General features: G+C 44.8%; 1 protein-coding gene across 1 annotated transcript in view; it reads right to left on the bottom strand.

Annotated features, from left to right (window-relative positions):
• Positions 1–15,595, bottom strand: part of IGFBP7 (insulin like growth factor binding protein 7) — a 75,944-nt gene that overhangs the window by 19,130 nt on the left and 41,219 nt on the right. The window lies entirely within an intron of this gene.

Below are 15,595 nucleotides of genomic sequence, written 5' to 3'. Positions count from 1 at the left end.
AAGGAGCTGGTATCTGAGCAGGCCCTGAAGTTCTGAAGTAAACTTTCTCTCAAGGAAGGTTTTCAACTTCAGAAACCTGCCTGAGCAGAGGTGTGGAGGCAGGAAAACACCAGCTGGCTGGTGGAACAGCAAGCAGCCCAGTCCACTCAGGGAGAGCGTAGCTGAGATTCGGGTGTGGAGCACAGTGGAAGGAGGAGCGGGGGGACGCTTTGTGGTCCGTTGCGTCTCTGAATGTTGGAGAGATGTGATTCGAGTGGCATTTCAGAAGATGACTTTGGAGGCCTTTGCAGCAGGACTGGGACAGGGTGGGGATTAGAAGCCTAAATCAAGGTGGTAGCAATGGGAACAGAAAGGAAAGAGGCAGACTTGAGAGATTGTTCAGGAAGAACCAACACTACCTGGGAGCTGACTGGATGTGGGGAAAGAGGGAGTGAGTCAAAAGTTGTGGGCTGGGTAAGAGGAGGCTGCGACACCATGGACAGAAGCCAGGGTGTCTGTCTGAGGAGGCCTTGGATTGGAGAAGGGGGAAAGGAAGAGTTTGGGCTTAGATTTGCGGATTTGGGCAACGAGGAGGTGCCAAACCCCGCAGAGAGAAAGGAAACAGACTGGGGGACCAGTGGTACCAAGGTAAACACTGTCAAGTTTACACTTTAGTCCTGGCAGGCTGGGTGGGTTCCTGGGTATGGAAGGAAGACAGCTTTGGCTCACTCTCCCGTGGACAGCTTCTCTGGAGGGAATTCCATCAGCTCGCTGCTGACACCCAGCCCATTCTCACCCAACCCCATCCCAGGTAAAGCAGGGGAGTAGACAGCTAAGACACTGCTTAGCAACCAGCCACTTATCTGCAGGGGCAGTTCATCTGAAAGTAGACTGTCCAGTATGATGCAACCCTGGTAACGGCATACACAGATCTGTGAATTACATTTCCTGGCTGACAGCTAGTTATCTCTGGGTAGATGAGACACCCCATTTTGGCTCCAAATCTTTGATACTGAAAATCTTCCTTGAGTGTATTAATCTTTTTTTTTTTTCTGTAGTAGATATCATAGTATTCAGATGTCTTTCTACGATTGTGACTCTTGCAATGTCTCAGAAGTATCAGAAGTTTGAACTGACCATGGAACATAAAAAGGAAATTGCTGTTTCTTATAATTTGTTGCTTGCAAACCAATCTCTTATTTGATGATGTCTTCTTATTCTTTTCCCCTAACAAGTATGGACCCAGTACAAAATGACAGAATAACCAAGGGTCTGACTCCAGGCTGAGGTTCCCACCCACAGCTGATTCTGGTACATGTGGTCAGGGGTCATCCTTGGAGCAACGCTGCACTAGGTAAAGTAAATCCATGAAGGACTTAAAGCCAAGTTCAGATGTGTAAGGTGGAGAGATCACTCTGGTGGCCGTGTGGTGGCTGAGCTAACCTGGGGCTGTGTCAGCAACATCGCCAAGGGATGAGCTCATGTATCCAGCAAAGCTCCCACGGAGCTGGAATAGCTAAACTATCATCACAACACCGGCGTGACTGACGTCCACACAAGTTAAATTAGCGGGCTACATTTTTACGTGGTTTGAGCATATGGAAGAACTGACTTCATACAGAGTACCTTTATGAAGGGAAACTCCCTAGTTATGTGCGTGTATCTTGTTCATGCTAATGGAGCCTTGGAAATACTTTCTTCCCCCGCATTTCATGGGCCTGTCCTATCTGGACTATGACTCACCTTCAATCCAACACGTTACAATTTTGGGTCACTTTTTCCTATTCTGCAAGCACAGAACTGGGTGGGGAAGTTTCCACAGGAGGGCACTTACTGCCACCTGATTCCGAGCTTCCTAGAAACCCAGAGTGCAAGTTCCCCCCGGACACTTCATCTTTGAGTCCTTGCTTTCCCTACACACCCCCAGTGCCTGGCATCGTCAGGCATCAGAAGTGTTTCCTGAACCAAGCTGTGAGCTGCAAGGGGAAGTCCTCCAGAAACTGGAGGCTCACCCACCCTCAAAGCTTAGTCTCTGTCCATAGGCCCCGAGCTGACTAACAAGGGATGCAGTCCAAAGAAAGAGATGCTCTTGAACCCTGCCCCTAGGGGGAAGGATACGAGGGACTGCCAAGTGGCCTTCAACTTCGGGAGGGTTGGACTTGCTAAGCCTAGTGCCTACAACATTTTGGAAAGCTGGAGAAGGCTGAGGCCTGAGCTCCCAGGAGGCCCTGGGAAGATGCTACCATGGGGCCACTTCTGCTGTTCCCTGTCCACTAGGCAGCCCGGGCTCCAGGGAGCTTCCCACCTGGGGTCTTTAGTGGAAGACTCAAGTTCTTCAGCTCCCTGAGAACTAGATAAGTCCTCAGTTCCACTTCATCCAAGGAAGAGATTTACATTGTAGGAGGCCCAGTAAATCCCTCAGGCCAGGCTGACCGCTCTGGAAGCAGACTGCGGGGACTGACAGTGCAGTACCGGGTCACTCTTTTAGATTAGGAATTGTCCAAAAGAGGAGATCTGTTCAGTCTCTGGAAGGTTACGCAGGTTGGAAGAGATCTCGCAGAGGGGCACCTGCAGGAATAAAGGGCACCAGACACACAGCCAACAGGGCAAGCTCCAGCCACCCGGGAACCGGCCTCTAAGGAGGATGCTGTCTTGCAGTGGCTGCCAACCCTGGCCGCGCACTGGGTTCCTCTGGGAGCGGTTAACTAGGACGCAGGCCTGGGCTGCATCCCCAGAGTTTCGCGTGGGTCTGGGCATTGGTCTGGGTGTGGGGTCTGGCACTGGAATTATTTTTTTTCAACTCCCCAGGTAGAACCGCTCAATTAAAACACGGCTTCAGAGCAGGAGGTGCTCAGATGACAAAGATAACACAAAGGTGGAGAGTAAGAGAGGAGAAGAGGAGGACAGATTTGGAGAAACATTGCTCCCAAGTCTTTTCAGGGAGAGGCCGAGGACACTGGGAGGTGCAAGCATTTAAGGAGAAGAGAGGAAAGTTCCAGGAGCTGCAGTGAAGGGTATAGATACCCGATAACCTTCTTACTGTTATTATGATTGCTCTAGCTCCATGGGGGTACGGCGCACCATGCCTGACCTCCCCCCGTTTGTCACAAGCTCTGAGTTGCCTGCTCTCAGAGTCTCAGTCGTTTCTCCTTCTGTGCCGGTTTCCATTTTCCTAAAATAAAGCACTTGGTTCACATCCCCAGCCCTGCCCCTGCCCTTCTCCTGCCCTCGGAATTCCTACCCTCGATGGCAGTGCCAGAGATGGGGCTCTGCGTCTGTCTGGAGTCTGTGGGTCTCATTTAAGAGCCCACTAAATCCGAACCCTTTGCCTTTGCTCATTTAGAGTCAGACCGCTTCTCTGCTAAGAAGCGTTCAGCTCGGCTTTGAGAGGGCCTGGAGCCACATTAAACACAAGGGATCCGTGTGAGGCACGGCCCCCTCCGTCCCCCCCCAACCACGAACCCAGTGCGGGGCATGCCGTGCCTGTGCCTGGCTGGCATTTTTACCCGGTGATGTCTTCGCCCGTCAGGCCCCAGTCTCTAGAGCTCTCATGGTTACAGCTGCCTCCTTGGCCCAAAACCCCAGACATTAATCAGCCTCTCATAACGGCTTCCCCTGTTCTTTCTCAGTGTTTCCCCCTCCTTCACTTGTGCCCTCTAGTTATTTTCTGTACTCCTCTGTGATCTCCACAGACTTGAAAGCTCTCAGCTATTTACCCCAAGTCTCATCCTTTGTTTATCTCTGCTTTGCTGAGTGTTCTCAGATTTCCTCCCCACTTCCTAGTAGGATTTAGGTTCCTTCTCCCATGTTCTGCACTTTTCTAGCACTGCCCTCCAGGCTCAAACTGGAACAGAATGTTCCTTTTACCCGTGGGCTAATTCTTCCCATGTGCGTCCTGAGTACTTACTACATTTGCTACTGTGTACTTGCTTTGTGGACATACTGTGTGTTCCCAGTATAACAAGACATTCTTTCTGAGTGCTGAGAGGAAATTCACATTACAGAAGGTGCTAGATGTGGGTGCAGTGGACCACCTGAGCTTGGAAGAGCTGGATTGTTCAAAGAGGCTCAGAAGTGCCAAGCAACACTGCTCTGAAAATCAGGGAAATGGGCAGGTCTCTGATCACAGGGGAGGAAGACCTCTCTAAGAGGAACTGGGGTACTTTGAATAAGGGTTTAGTATTTTTCATTAGTGAGACAAGTCTTGCTTACTCTTGTTGGGTGGAGGTTGACCTGGAGCCCACCCTGGTGGGGGTGAGCTATGAAAAGTGGGAACCAGACTTCCCTGGTGACGCAGTGGTTAAGAATCCACCTGCCAATGCAGGGGACACAGGTTCGAGCCCTGGTCTGGGAAGATCCCACATGCCATGGAGCAACTAAGCCCGTGGCGCCACAACTACTGAGCCTGCGCTCTAGAGCCGGCGAGCCACAACTACTGAAGCCCATGCGCCTAGAGCCTGTGCTCCGCAACAAGAGAAGCCACCGCGATGAGAAGGCCGCGCACCGCAACGAAGAGTAGCCCCCGCTCACCACAGCCAGAGAAAGCCCACGTGCAGCAACGAAGACCCAATGCAGCCAAAAATAAATAAATAAATAAATAAATCGGGCTCCCCTGGTGGCTCAGTGGTTGAGAGTCCGCCTGCCGATGCAGGGGACATGGGTTTGTGCCCTGGTCTGGGGAGATCCCTCATACCACGGAGCAGCTGGGCCCGTGAGCCATGGCTGCTGAGCCTGCGTGTGTGGAGCCTGTGCTCTGCAACAGGAGAGGCCACAACAGTGAGAGGCCCACGTACCACAAAAATCGATCAATCAATCAATTAAAAACAAAAAAAAAGAAAAGTGGGAACAAGGTAAAGGGAAGCTATGCTACCTCATGGGCCAGTAGTTACCCCAGAAGGAGGGTCTCTGGGGGCATAAAAATGCTCTTTGCTGCTCTTACTGGTATTTATAGGACCAGACAGCTTTACTTTGGCATCTTGATTATTTTCAGACAGTGATTATTTTTCTATAATTAGTGGTTCTTTTTCTTTTCTTTTCTTCTTTTTTCTTTTTTTTGAGTTTTGTTCTCCTTGAGTTGTTAATCCCTTTCACAATGCAGGGGAAAAAAGGGTCTCTCATGGTTTCAATAGTGAACTGGGTTTTAAAGGTTAAGATGCCGCATCTTTACAAGGACCGGGAGCAACTGCATGTGAAGTGTGCTATGCGGCCTGTCATAGAAACATCCTTTCCCTCTGCAGGTGTTTCTTCTAGGGCAGCCAGCAGCTCCAGCCTTGGAGATTCTGTTCTTCTGTTTAAGTAAAGGAAAGTAATTTCCTTCCAGAGCAGTAGCTGGGATTTCAGACTGGGCACCTCTTTAGAGCAGCCATGCATAAAAGCAGGAAACTCATTCTTTACAAACTTGGGGAAGAAAACGTCCACGATTTTCCCGAAACTGACGTAGAAGCTGCGCTTTATGCCTCCTCAGTCCTTGCCTTTTGGGTACATTCTCAGAGGATCTATCTAGCAAACGTGTGACCCCTTTAGCAAGCTGGGGGCTTCAAAGATGAGGCGGGTTCACAACGGGATGATGCCTGCTCTGCCTGTGAACAAGGGGTGGAAAGCAGCCCAGACTTATCTAGTCCATGGGAAAGGATTATGGTCTCTGAGCCTGTAAATCGGTTAAACTGACACTTGAAGAGAAGAAAGTAGACTCAAATAGATAAACTGAGACAAGACCCCCGGGACAAGCAGGACGCTGGTAATCACGAAAACTGCTTCCGCCCACACATCCACGGGAGCTTGGCCTCTGTGAAAACACAGTCATGATCTCTGCAGCTGAGAGAGCTTAACCTCACTCACAGACAGTTCTGAATAATGCTTTGGAAAATAAGCAAGCAGCATTTTAACCTACACAGCAATAATGAGGAATAAAAGATCCACAAATACTCTACTGTCAGCACTAGATAGCTTTCCCAATGTCATAACATGCTCAGACAATTAAAGAACGGATATTTTTGGAACATACTGATCAACAGATGTAAAACTAGGTTGGCCAGGGACTTCCCTGGGTGGTCCAGTGGTTAAGACTCTGCGCTCGCTCCCAGTGCAGAGGCCCTGGGTTCCATCCCTGGTCAGGGAACTAGATCCCGCACGCTGCAACTAAGAGCCCACATGCCGCAACTAAGAGCCCACATGCCGCAACTAAAGATCCCACATGCCTCAACTAAGAGCCCACATGCCTCAACTAAGAGCCCACATGCTGCAACTAAAGATCCCACATGCCTCAACTAAGAGCCCACATGCCGCAACTAAAGATCCCACATGCTGCGACTAAGACCTGGCACAGCCAAACAAATGAGTAAATAAATAAGTTAAAAAAAAAAAAAACAACCAAAAAACGGGACTGGCCAGTGGTTTAATTCCTATTAGTTAGGGGTTATCAAAAGAAAAATGTCATCTATTCATCATTAATATTCGTTTCCTGTAATGAGAGCACTAACTTCTACTGCTGCCTAGATGAAGTTACTCCTTAAGCGAAAAATCCCTATGGAAAAGGGTATAAAAGTTGAGAAAGACTCGCAATGAAACTAACTAAATCAAATTTCAGCATTGTATGGCACTAAGCAGGTAAAAACAAGGAGTGGATTAATTCATTCATGTCCTCCACAAACTAAGGGCTGTGCTGGGTAACAGGAGGAATGGAAAGATGATGGGGTTGGACCCCTATCTGATATGGATTCAGAATCCACAAAGTGTAGACTAGAATACAAGTATAGAATCAATTATAATATGGAAGGAGTATGACTGGTCTTATGATATAAATATAAAAAGCATTCTGACTGAGTAGGTCAGAACTGAATTCATGGAAGAGGAAAAGGGCTTTCAAAGTTAAAGGCAGTGGGTGGGGTTGGTAAGGAAATTCCAAGCGAGAGGGTCAGCCTGCTCGAAGAGGTGAGATGTCGCTGTATATTGGCGTTAGGGTTTACAGCCCACAAAGAGTTTCTATATATATTACTTCATTTTGACTTTCCCAACAATCAGCTAAGCGAGTCATTTTACAGATAAAGATATTGAGGTTCACTAACACTGAGTGTCTTGTGCAAAGTCCCCAAGCCTGGGAGTGGTGTATCCAGGACATGAATCTACGTTTTCTGAGTCCAAACCCAGAGCTTTCCCTAGGCTCCTGTGGTGCCTCTCTACACAACCCAGTATTGCTGAAGTGTCCCTTCTTGCTTTGTTTTGTTGGAGGCTGAGGGGGGGTTTGGAGAGAAGGAAAAGAAATCTTGAGAACTGGAGGCCAGACTAGATTGCAGCGGTTTTCAGTGTCAAGGCAAGGAGATTAGGTATGTGTACAAGTTATCATGAAGAAAAGAAAAACAAGATAATGAAAACATTAATGTCTTTTGGGAAAAAGATTACACAATTGTGAGAATCCTAAACAGAGGTCACGGCTCACCATGCACACTCCGGCCTGAAATGTTTCAGGGGTATTTTCTGAGGGGTTCTGGGTAAGCAGTTTGGACTTGTAACCCCAAACAGGTCAGAATTATCCTGCTCATGCTGAATGCTCAGCAGATGTTAACTCTACCGCGACCACATAGTTAGAGTCCTACCACACCTTAGAATAAAACAGTCTGAGAATGCCAGGCCTTTTCGTTAGATTTGAATGGTTTCAATGAATGTTTAATGTGCAAATCAGTATTTGAAAATATGCTTCATCTTTTTTTTTTTTTGCAGTACGCGGGCATCTCACTGTTGTGGCCTCTCCCGTTGCGGAGCACAGGCTCCGGACGCGCAGGCTCAGCGGCCATGGCTCACAGGCCCAGCCGCTCCACGGCATGTGGGATCTTCCCGGACCGGGGAACAAACCCTTGTCCCCTGCATCAGCAGGCGGACTCTCAACCACTGCGCCACCAGGGAGGCCCTTGCTTCATCTTTTGTTTTGCAAATCATTAAGAAGATGCCATCTTCTTAGAAAGTACCGTATATAGGCAGGAATCCTACGAAAACTTTATTTTTTTATTTTTATAAATTTATTTATTTATTTAGGGCTGTGTTGGGTCTTTGTTGCTGCGCGCGGGCTTTCTCTAGTTGCTGCGCGCGGGCTTTCTCTAGTTGCTGCGAGCGGGGGCTACTCTTTGTTGTGGTGCGCAGGCTTTTCCTTGTGATGGCTTCTCTTGTTGCAGAGCATGGGCTCTAGGCGTGTGGGCTTCAGTAGTTGTGGTGTGTGGGCTCAGTAGTTGTGGCTTGCAGGCTCTAGAGTGCAGGCTCAGTAGTTGTGGTGCACGGGCTTATTTGTTCCACGGTGCGTGGGATCTTCCCGGACCAGGGCTCGAACCCATGTCCCCTGCATTAGCAGGCGGATTCTTAACCACTGGGCCACCATGGAAGCCCTTTTTTTTTTTAAATAGAAAACTTTAAAAGTCAATGTTAACAGTTAGTAAACATTCCTGGGCAGAGCCAAGCAATCCTTCTATTAGTGAAAATGGCTCCTCTTTGGGCTTAGATATGTTTCAGATTTACATCTTCATCTTGAGAAAAAAACTTAACTGCCAGAAAGGGGAGAAGGGTTTGAAATGACTACATTTATTTAAACTCTAAAATCCAGAATAAATAAGATCTGGCTCTGAGTATGTTTCCAGCCTCCTTTCTTGCCTTGTCCTTCCTGAACTCTGAGCTCCAGCCATAATGAACTTCAGTGTTCCTCAAATGTGTCCTGCTCTCCCCGGCCCCTAGCCTTTGGGCATGTCATTCCTTTTCCTGGAACATTCTCCCCATTTCCCATTCCTCCCATCTTTGCCTGGTTAACCCCTAGATACCCCTTAGATCTCAGTTATCTTTTTGTTTGACAAACCTCCCTTGACGTCTTTCCTCATCCCCCTCCCCCCTATTTAGAATGGGGGCCTCCTCAAGAATATACAATGGGGAGGACAGTCTCTTCAGCAAGTGGTGTTGGGTAAGTTGGACAGCCATATGTAAATCAATGAAGTTATAAGAATCCCTCACGCCATACACAAAGATAAACTCAAAATGGCTTAAAGACTTAAACATAAGATATGATATCATAAAACTCCTAAAAGAGAACGTAGGCAAAACATTCTCTGGTCTAAATTGTACCAATGTTTTCTTAGGTCAGTATCCCAAGGCAATAGAAATAAAAGCAAAAGTAAACAAATGGGACCTAATCAAACTTATAAGCTTTTGCGCAGCAAAGGAAACCATAAACAAAACAAAAAGACAACCTATGAACTGGGGGGAAATATTTGCAAATGATGCAACCAACGAGGGCTTAATTTCCAAAATATATGAACAGCTCATACAACTCAATAACAAAAAAACCAAATAACCTGGGCTTCGCTGGTGGTGCAGTGGCTGAGAATCTGCCTGCCAATGCAGGGGACACGGGTTCGAGCCCTGGTCTGGGAAGATCCCACATGCCGCGGAGCAACTAGGCCCGTGAGCCACAACTACTGAGCCTGTGCATCTGGAGTTTGTGCTCCGCAACAAGAGAGGCCACGACAGTGAGAGGCCCGCGCACCGCAATGAAGAGTGGCCCCCGCTCACCACAACTAGAGAAAGCCCACGCACAGAAACGAAGACCCAACACAGCCAAAAATAAATAAATAAATAAAAATTTTAAAAAACCAAATAACCCAATTGAAAAATAGGCAGAAGACTTAAATAGTCATTTCTCCAAAGAAGACATACAAATGGCCAAAAGGCACATGAAAAGATGTTCAACGTTGCTAATTATTAGAGAAATGCAAATCAAAACTACTATAAGGTACCACCTCACACTGGTCAGAAGGGCCATCATTTAAAAAAAGTCTATAAATAACAAATGCTGGAGAGGATGTGGAGAAAAGGGAACCCTCCCTACACTGCTGGTGGGAATGTAAATTGGTGCAGCCACTATGGAGAACAGTATGGAGGTTCCGCAAAAGACTAAAAATAGAGTTGCCATATGATCCAGCAATCCTACTGCTGGGCATGTATCTGGAGAAAACTATAATTCGAAAAGATAGATGCACCCCAATGTTCACTGCAGCACTATTTACTACAGCCAAGACATGGAAACAATCTAAATATCCATCGACATATGAATGGATAAAGAAGATGTGGTGTATAAATATATACATATACACACACACACAATGGAATATTACTCAGCCATAAAAGAGAATGAAGTAATGCCATTTGCAGCTACATGAATGGACCTAGAGATTATCATGCTAAGCAAGGTAAGTCAGAAAGAGAAAGACAAATACCATATGATACCACCTGTATGTGGAATCTAAAATATTACACAAATGAACCTATCTATGAAACAGACTCACAGACATAGAGAACAGACTTGTGGTTGCCAAGGTGGGGGCAGGGGAGGGATGGACCGGGAGTTTGGGGTTAGTTGATGCAAACTATTATGTATAGAATGGATAAACAACAAGATCCTACTGTATAGCACAGGGAACAGTATTCAATATCCTGAGATAAACCATAATGGGAAAGAATATAAAAAAGAATGTATATATATGTATAACTAAGTCACTTTGCTGTACAGCAGAAATTAACCAACATTGTAAATAAACTATATTTCAATAAATAGAACGAGGGCCTCCTTCCTCGTTCTTGTATGGCTCTATTTACCCTCATCACAGCAATTACTCAGGGCTTTAACTGTGTCTTCGCACCCCATTAGACTGTGGGCTCAATGCTGGCAAGGACAGGCCAACTTCTCTCAAGTTCTATTCTGTATCCCAGTGCCTGGTACTGAGTAGATGATCAACAAACCTAAGTAGCTGAGTGTACTGATGCTGTTACCAAAATATACACCAGGTTTTGTGCTTTCATGTAAAGGTTTAAGTAGCAAGACTTTAGAACCATTCCAAGAGACTGGCTTCCTTTGCTGTTATTAGAAAGATTTTCGGGGGCTAGCTAGTTATAACTACTTTTATTCCAGAGTTTGTACAAGGGCACGTTTTACCATTTGGGCAGAAATTTTGTTTACTGTGGCTTTTAAAAAATTGGTCCTTGGGGCTTCACTGGTGGCACAGTGGTTGAGAGTCCGCCTGTCGATGCAGGGGACACGGGTTCGTGCCCCGGTCCAGGAAGATCCCACATGCCGCAGAGCGGCTGGGCCCGTGAGCCATGGCCGCTGAGCCTGCGCGTCCGGAGCCTGTGCTCCGCAACGGGAGAGGCCACAACAGTGAGAGGCCCGCGTACCGCAAAAAAAAAAAAAAAAAAAAAAAAAAAAAAAAAAAATTGGTCCTCAGCTGTTCATAGGTACAAACAGGCCAATGTTTAGGGATGCTCTGTTTATGTTCTTGACCCAGCTACTCAACTAGAGCAATAAAATGGCCAGAGTTGCTGATGCTGTATTCTTATGCTTACCTTAACATAGATCATATGTTAAAAATCTATACCAAAGTAGCAATTTCATTAAAAAATTTAGATAAAACCCAGGAGACAAAAGATAAAGGCTGACTCTAGAGCAAAATGCTTCCTTATTAGTCAGTTTCTAAGATTCAAAAATTGGGGGGTCACTGGTCAGACTTTTAGTAGGACAAACCAGAGTGAAGTTTGGGGCAACTATTTAAAAGTGCAAAAGGGCAAGTCTATGTTGACAAGCAATAATGGTATATTAGAAAAGATGGATTTAAAAGAAACAATCAGCAAAGCATAAACCCCAGTTCCCTAAAACATGTTAAAAACATTTATGTGAGGTTCTAAGTGAAAAAGGTCCACTTTAAAGTCTGTTTCCAAACGTGAAAGAAGAATTGCTGATTCCACGTGCAGAGGAAAAGCACCGGCTGACAGACAGGCCCTTTCCGGTGGGATGGTAGACAGGAGACAGTACTGAGATTCTCCTCTGTGGTAAATAAATCCCACCCTATTAATACTTCCATGTTCTTAAATTATCATATAGTCAGTGACCTTTAGATGTAGAAGGACCCTAAGATCCATCTTGTCCAAATTCTCATTTTATAGATGAGGTTTGGAAGGGGCGCTGGTTCAACATTTGCCTACACTCATTCCAGGATGCTGGCAGAAGAGGAGCTAGAACTGTATGAATTCATTTCCTTGTACTTTATTAATAATCAGAAAAAACATTTTCTGTTCTCAATCAGCTGTCTGCCATTTAAACAGTGTAAAGCTGAGAGATTAGAAAGGCACTGAGCAAAAGCATTAAGCATGAACAGCTGCATTTCCCAGGCAGAAGGGCGGCACACAGTTTAGTTGTGGGAGTATTTCCAATTTGCATGAATGGAACATGGACAAGTAAGATAAAGCTGGCTCCAGAGAAGTAATTCCCCCAATTTCCATGAGGCTGGGATTTGGGAAACTACAGTTGGCTCTGGAATTCGGGGACATTACAAACGATACTGGGAGGAACTCCCTAGATGACCTCAACCCACGCACACACAGAGGCTTGTCAAGGTCCCAGGTGCTGGGCTCGCCCACGGGTTGTGGCTGAGACAGAAAAACAAAGAAAAAAAAAAATGCTCCCCAAACACGCACATAAGCAAAAACTATCTTCCTGTGTTCTCTGCCAAGAGAACTGGAGCCAAAGAGGATGAGTTCAAGAATCTGTTTCACCCATCAAGACAAATCAACTCAGTCTAAAGAGGCTAGAAGGGCAATTTAGGAGGTAAACAAAAGTTCAGTTTCAGAAAGAGGCTTTGGAGAAAACACAGAGGCCATCCCTGGAATTTTGCAAACTCCATAGTGAAAACAGAAAAAGGCTCACTCTTAAGGCATGGAGTTCTGAACATGCCAACAGGTGGACATGTTCAAAGGGGCAGCTCCAGAAGCAAAGAGCACCAAGATGTGAGCCCTCCTCCCATGTGGAGTCTGGGTTCTGAGCCAGCTCCTTGCTGAGCTGAAGAAGCGTCTCTAGCGAAGAAGGCCTGATAAGCACTGTTCAAGTTCAGCAACAGCAAAGGAAAGTCATATTGGCGAAAAGTACTTCCCCCTCAAGGAGTGCCAAGCTCCTGGGCTGGCCTGGAGCATCCACCCTTGCTCATGGTCAAAGCCACAACTCTTACCTGTATCACTTCTCTGGTTTGGCTGGCCAGTTGTTCCCCCAGTTCCCTCCCCCACTACTATTCCCCATGCCAGCCACAGATTGGAGTTTGTGTCCCACATTCTCTTTCTCTTTGTCTCCAGGTATCACTAGAGTATCTGGTCCAGATCCTGTTCATCCCTTCTGCTTCATGGGTTTCCCATCCCCTTATCAAATCCTCCCTTTTTAGGTGGAGCCGAATTCTGCTCCCCTTGAATGTGGGCTAGATTTAGTGACTATTCTAATGAAAAGAATATGGTGGAAGTGACAATATGTGATTTCTGAGGCTAGGTCATTAAAGGCATTGCAGCTTCCTTCTTGCTTTTTCTTAGATCACTTGGTCTGGGAGAAGCCAGTTGCCATGTTGTTAGGATGCTCAAGCAGCGCAATGGAGATGTCCATGTGATGAGGAACTAAGTCCTCATGACAACAGGCATGTGAGTGAGTCAATTTGGAAACAGATTCTCCAACCTCAAACTTTCAGATGACTAGCCCCCACTGACATCTCGACTACAACCTCATGAGAGACCCCCAAGCCAAAGACTATCTAGATAAGCCAGTTCCAAATTTCTGACCCACGGAAACTGTATGAGATAATAGATATTCATTGTTGTTTTATGTAGGCTGCAAATTTTGGGCTAATTTATTGTGTAGCAGTAAATAACTAATACAACATCTTTGAGCTTTCTCTACCGTCAAATAGAGTTGTCCCTTAATTAATCATAATCTCTTTTTGGAGGAGGGTTTTTTGTTTTTGTCATACAGTTCTTTCCTCAAGGGTTACGGCCAAACCTCCCACATTTGTACAGTCCTCAAGGATGGACATTTATCGATTTGGGGTCATTACGGCTAAGTCTCAAGGAGATAACTGCAATAATGATAATATGCATTTTCAAGGACTGTTCTTTGTACATGCTCTCCTAGAATCTTTTATGTTAGTTCATCATTATATAAAAAAGAATTGGAACTTATATCCCCCCAGGATCCCCCAAACATAAGCCTTGACTGTAAGCATTTGTAACCTTAAACAGCCCATAGAAACTATAAAAGACTTTTCTTTTTCTCAAGGGTCTTATATTCACACTTTAGGAAATAGTGAGTGAGATTAATTTGCCATATATTACAACATGGATGAAACTTTAAGACACTAACCTAAGTGAAATAAGCCAGTCACAGAAAAACAAATGTTGCATGATTTCACTCACATGAAGGATCTAAAGTTGTCAAACTCATAAAAGCAGAAAGTAGAATGGTGGTTGCCAGCGGCTAGAGGTAGGGGGGATGCAGAGTTGCTGTTCAATGTTTCTGCAAGATGAGAAAGTTCTAGAAATTTACTGTATACCAATATGCATATATTTAATAATACTGTATGTACACTTAATTGGTTAATAGGGTAGATTTCATGTTATACATTTTCTACCTCAATTAAAAAAAAAAGGAAATAGTGAGGGAGATTAAAATGACCTTATTCCAAGATTCACAGCAGTGATTCCTTTTTTGCAACGCCTTTTCCAATACACGACTTAGTGTCATGTTATCCCCAAGCCCCCTCAAAACTAAAAATTTTTTAGTTTTGAAAAAATAAAAATTCTAATTAATGTTACTCACAGCTCTTCAAGTATAATTTCCAAAAGTTGGACCAAAACTTATTCAAATAAAAAAATAAATATGCTTTGATCGTTTTATTTACCCTATTTATAAGGGAGCTAGTAAGATATTAAGACAGGTTCAAATGAAACCATGAATATGAAATTTTAGAAAAGTATGTTAGAATAAAATCTCTAGGTAAGATATAAACTGGTTAATGACCTACAGGGCAAAAACTAACTCTTGGTGTTGTTTTATCTAGTGTAATCAATTATTCCCATCTTTCCTAAATAAAAATCTACAAGTTAATTTCTGCATATATGCCATTAGAAAATAGTCTAATCAATAAAACCTCAATAAAGGTTCAACCCAAGTACTCTACTAAGAGTAATCTAAGTACTATTTTCACCTAATTTTAATATTTGTTTTTTAATGTTTTTACATTAAAAAACAAAAAATGTTGCTCTCTTCTTCCTGGAGGATTGATAGGGTGAAAACCGATGTAGGATCTCATACAAACCAAACATAAGGATAGGTTGTTACAATTCCCAGAAGTTTGGGAATCATTGATCTGGAGATATGTTGAGGTTTCAGAAGAAGCATGCTTGAAAAAACATCTGACATGTGCCTAGAGCCCGTGCTCCGCAGCAAGAGAAGCCACCGCAATGAGAAGCCTGTGCACCGCAACGAAGAGTAGCCCCTGTTTGCCACAACTAGAGAAAGCCCGCACGCAGCAATGAAGACCCAATGCAGCCAAAAATAAATAAATTTATTAAAAAAAAAACTTTCAGGCAAAGAATCAGAAAAATGTTAGCCATAAAAAAAGTACAAATAAGTAATAAAAAAAATATGAGCATTTGAAAAAGCTAAGCTCCAATCAAAGGACTGCTGTCACCAGTTTACTATCTAATTCTCCATAGAGACAAGACCTATAGACATCATACCCAAGAGATCAAGGCAAAACAGAAGCCAGTGAAGACTCAGATA

Source organism: Kogia breviceps, chromosome 6, assembly GCF_026419965.1.
Source record: "Kogia breviceps isolate mKogBre1 chromosome 6, mKogBre1 haplotype 1, whole genome shotgun sequence".
Taxonomy (NCBI): domain Eukaryota; kingdom Metazoa; phylum Chordata; class Mammalia; order Artiodactyla; family Physeteridae; genus Kogia; species Kogia breviceps.
The sequence above is the reverse complement of the archived record's forward strand: the minus strand, read 5'-3'. Positions and strand labels throughout refer to the sequence as shown.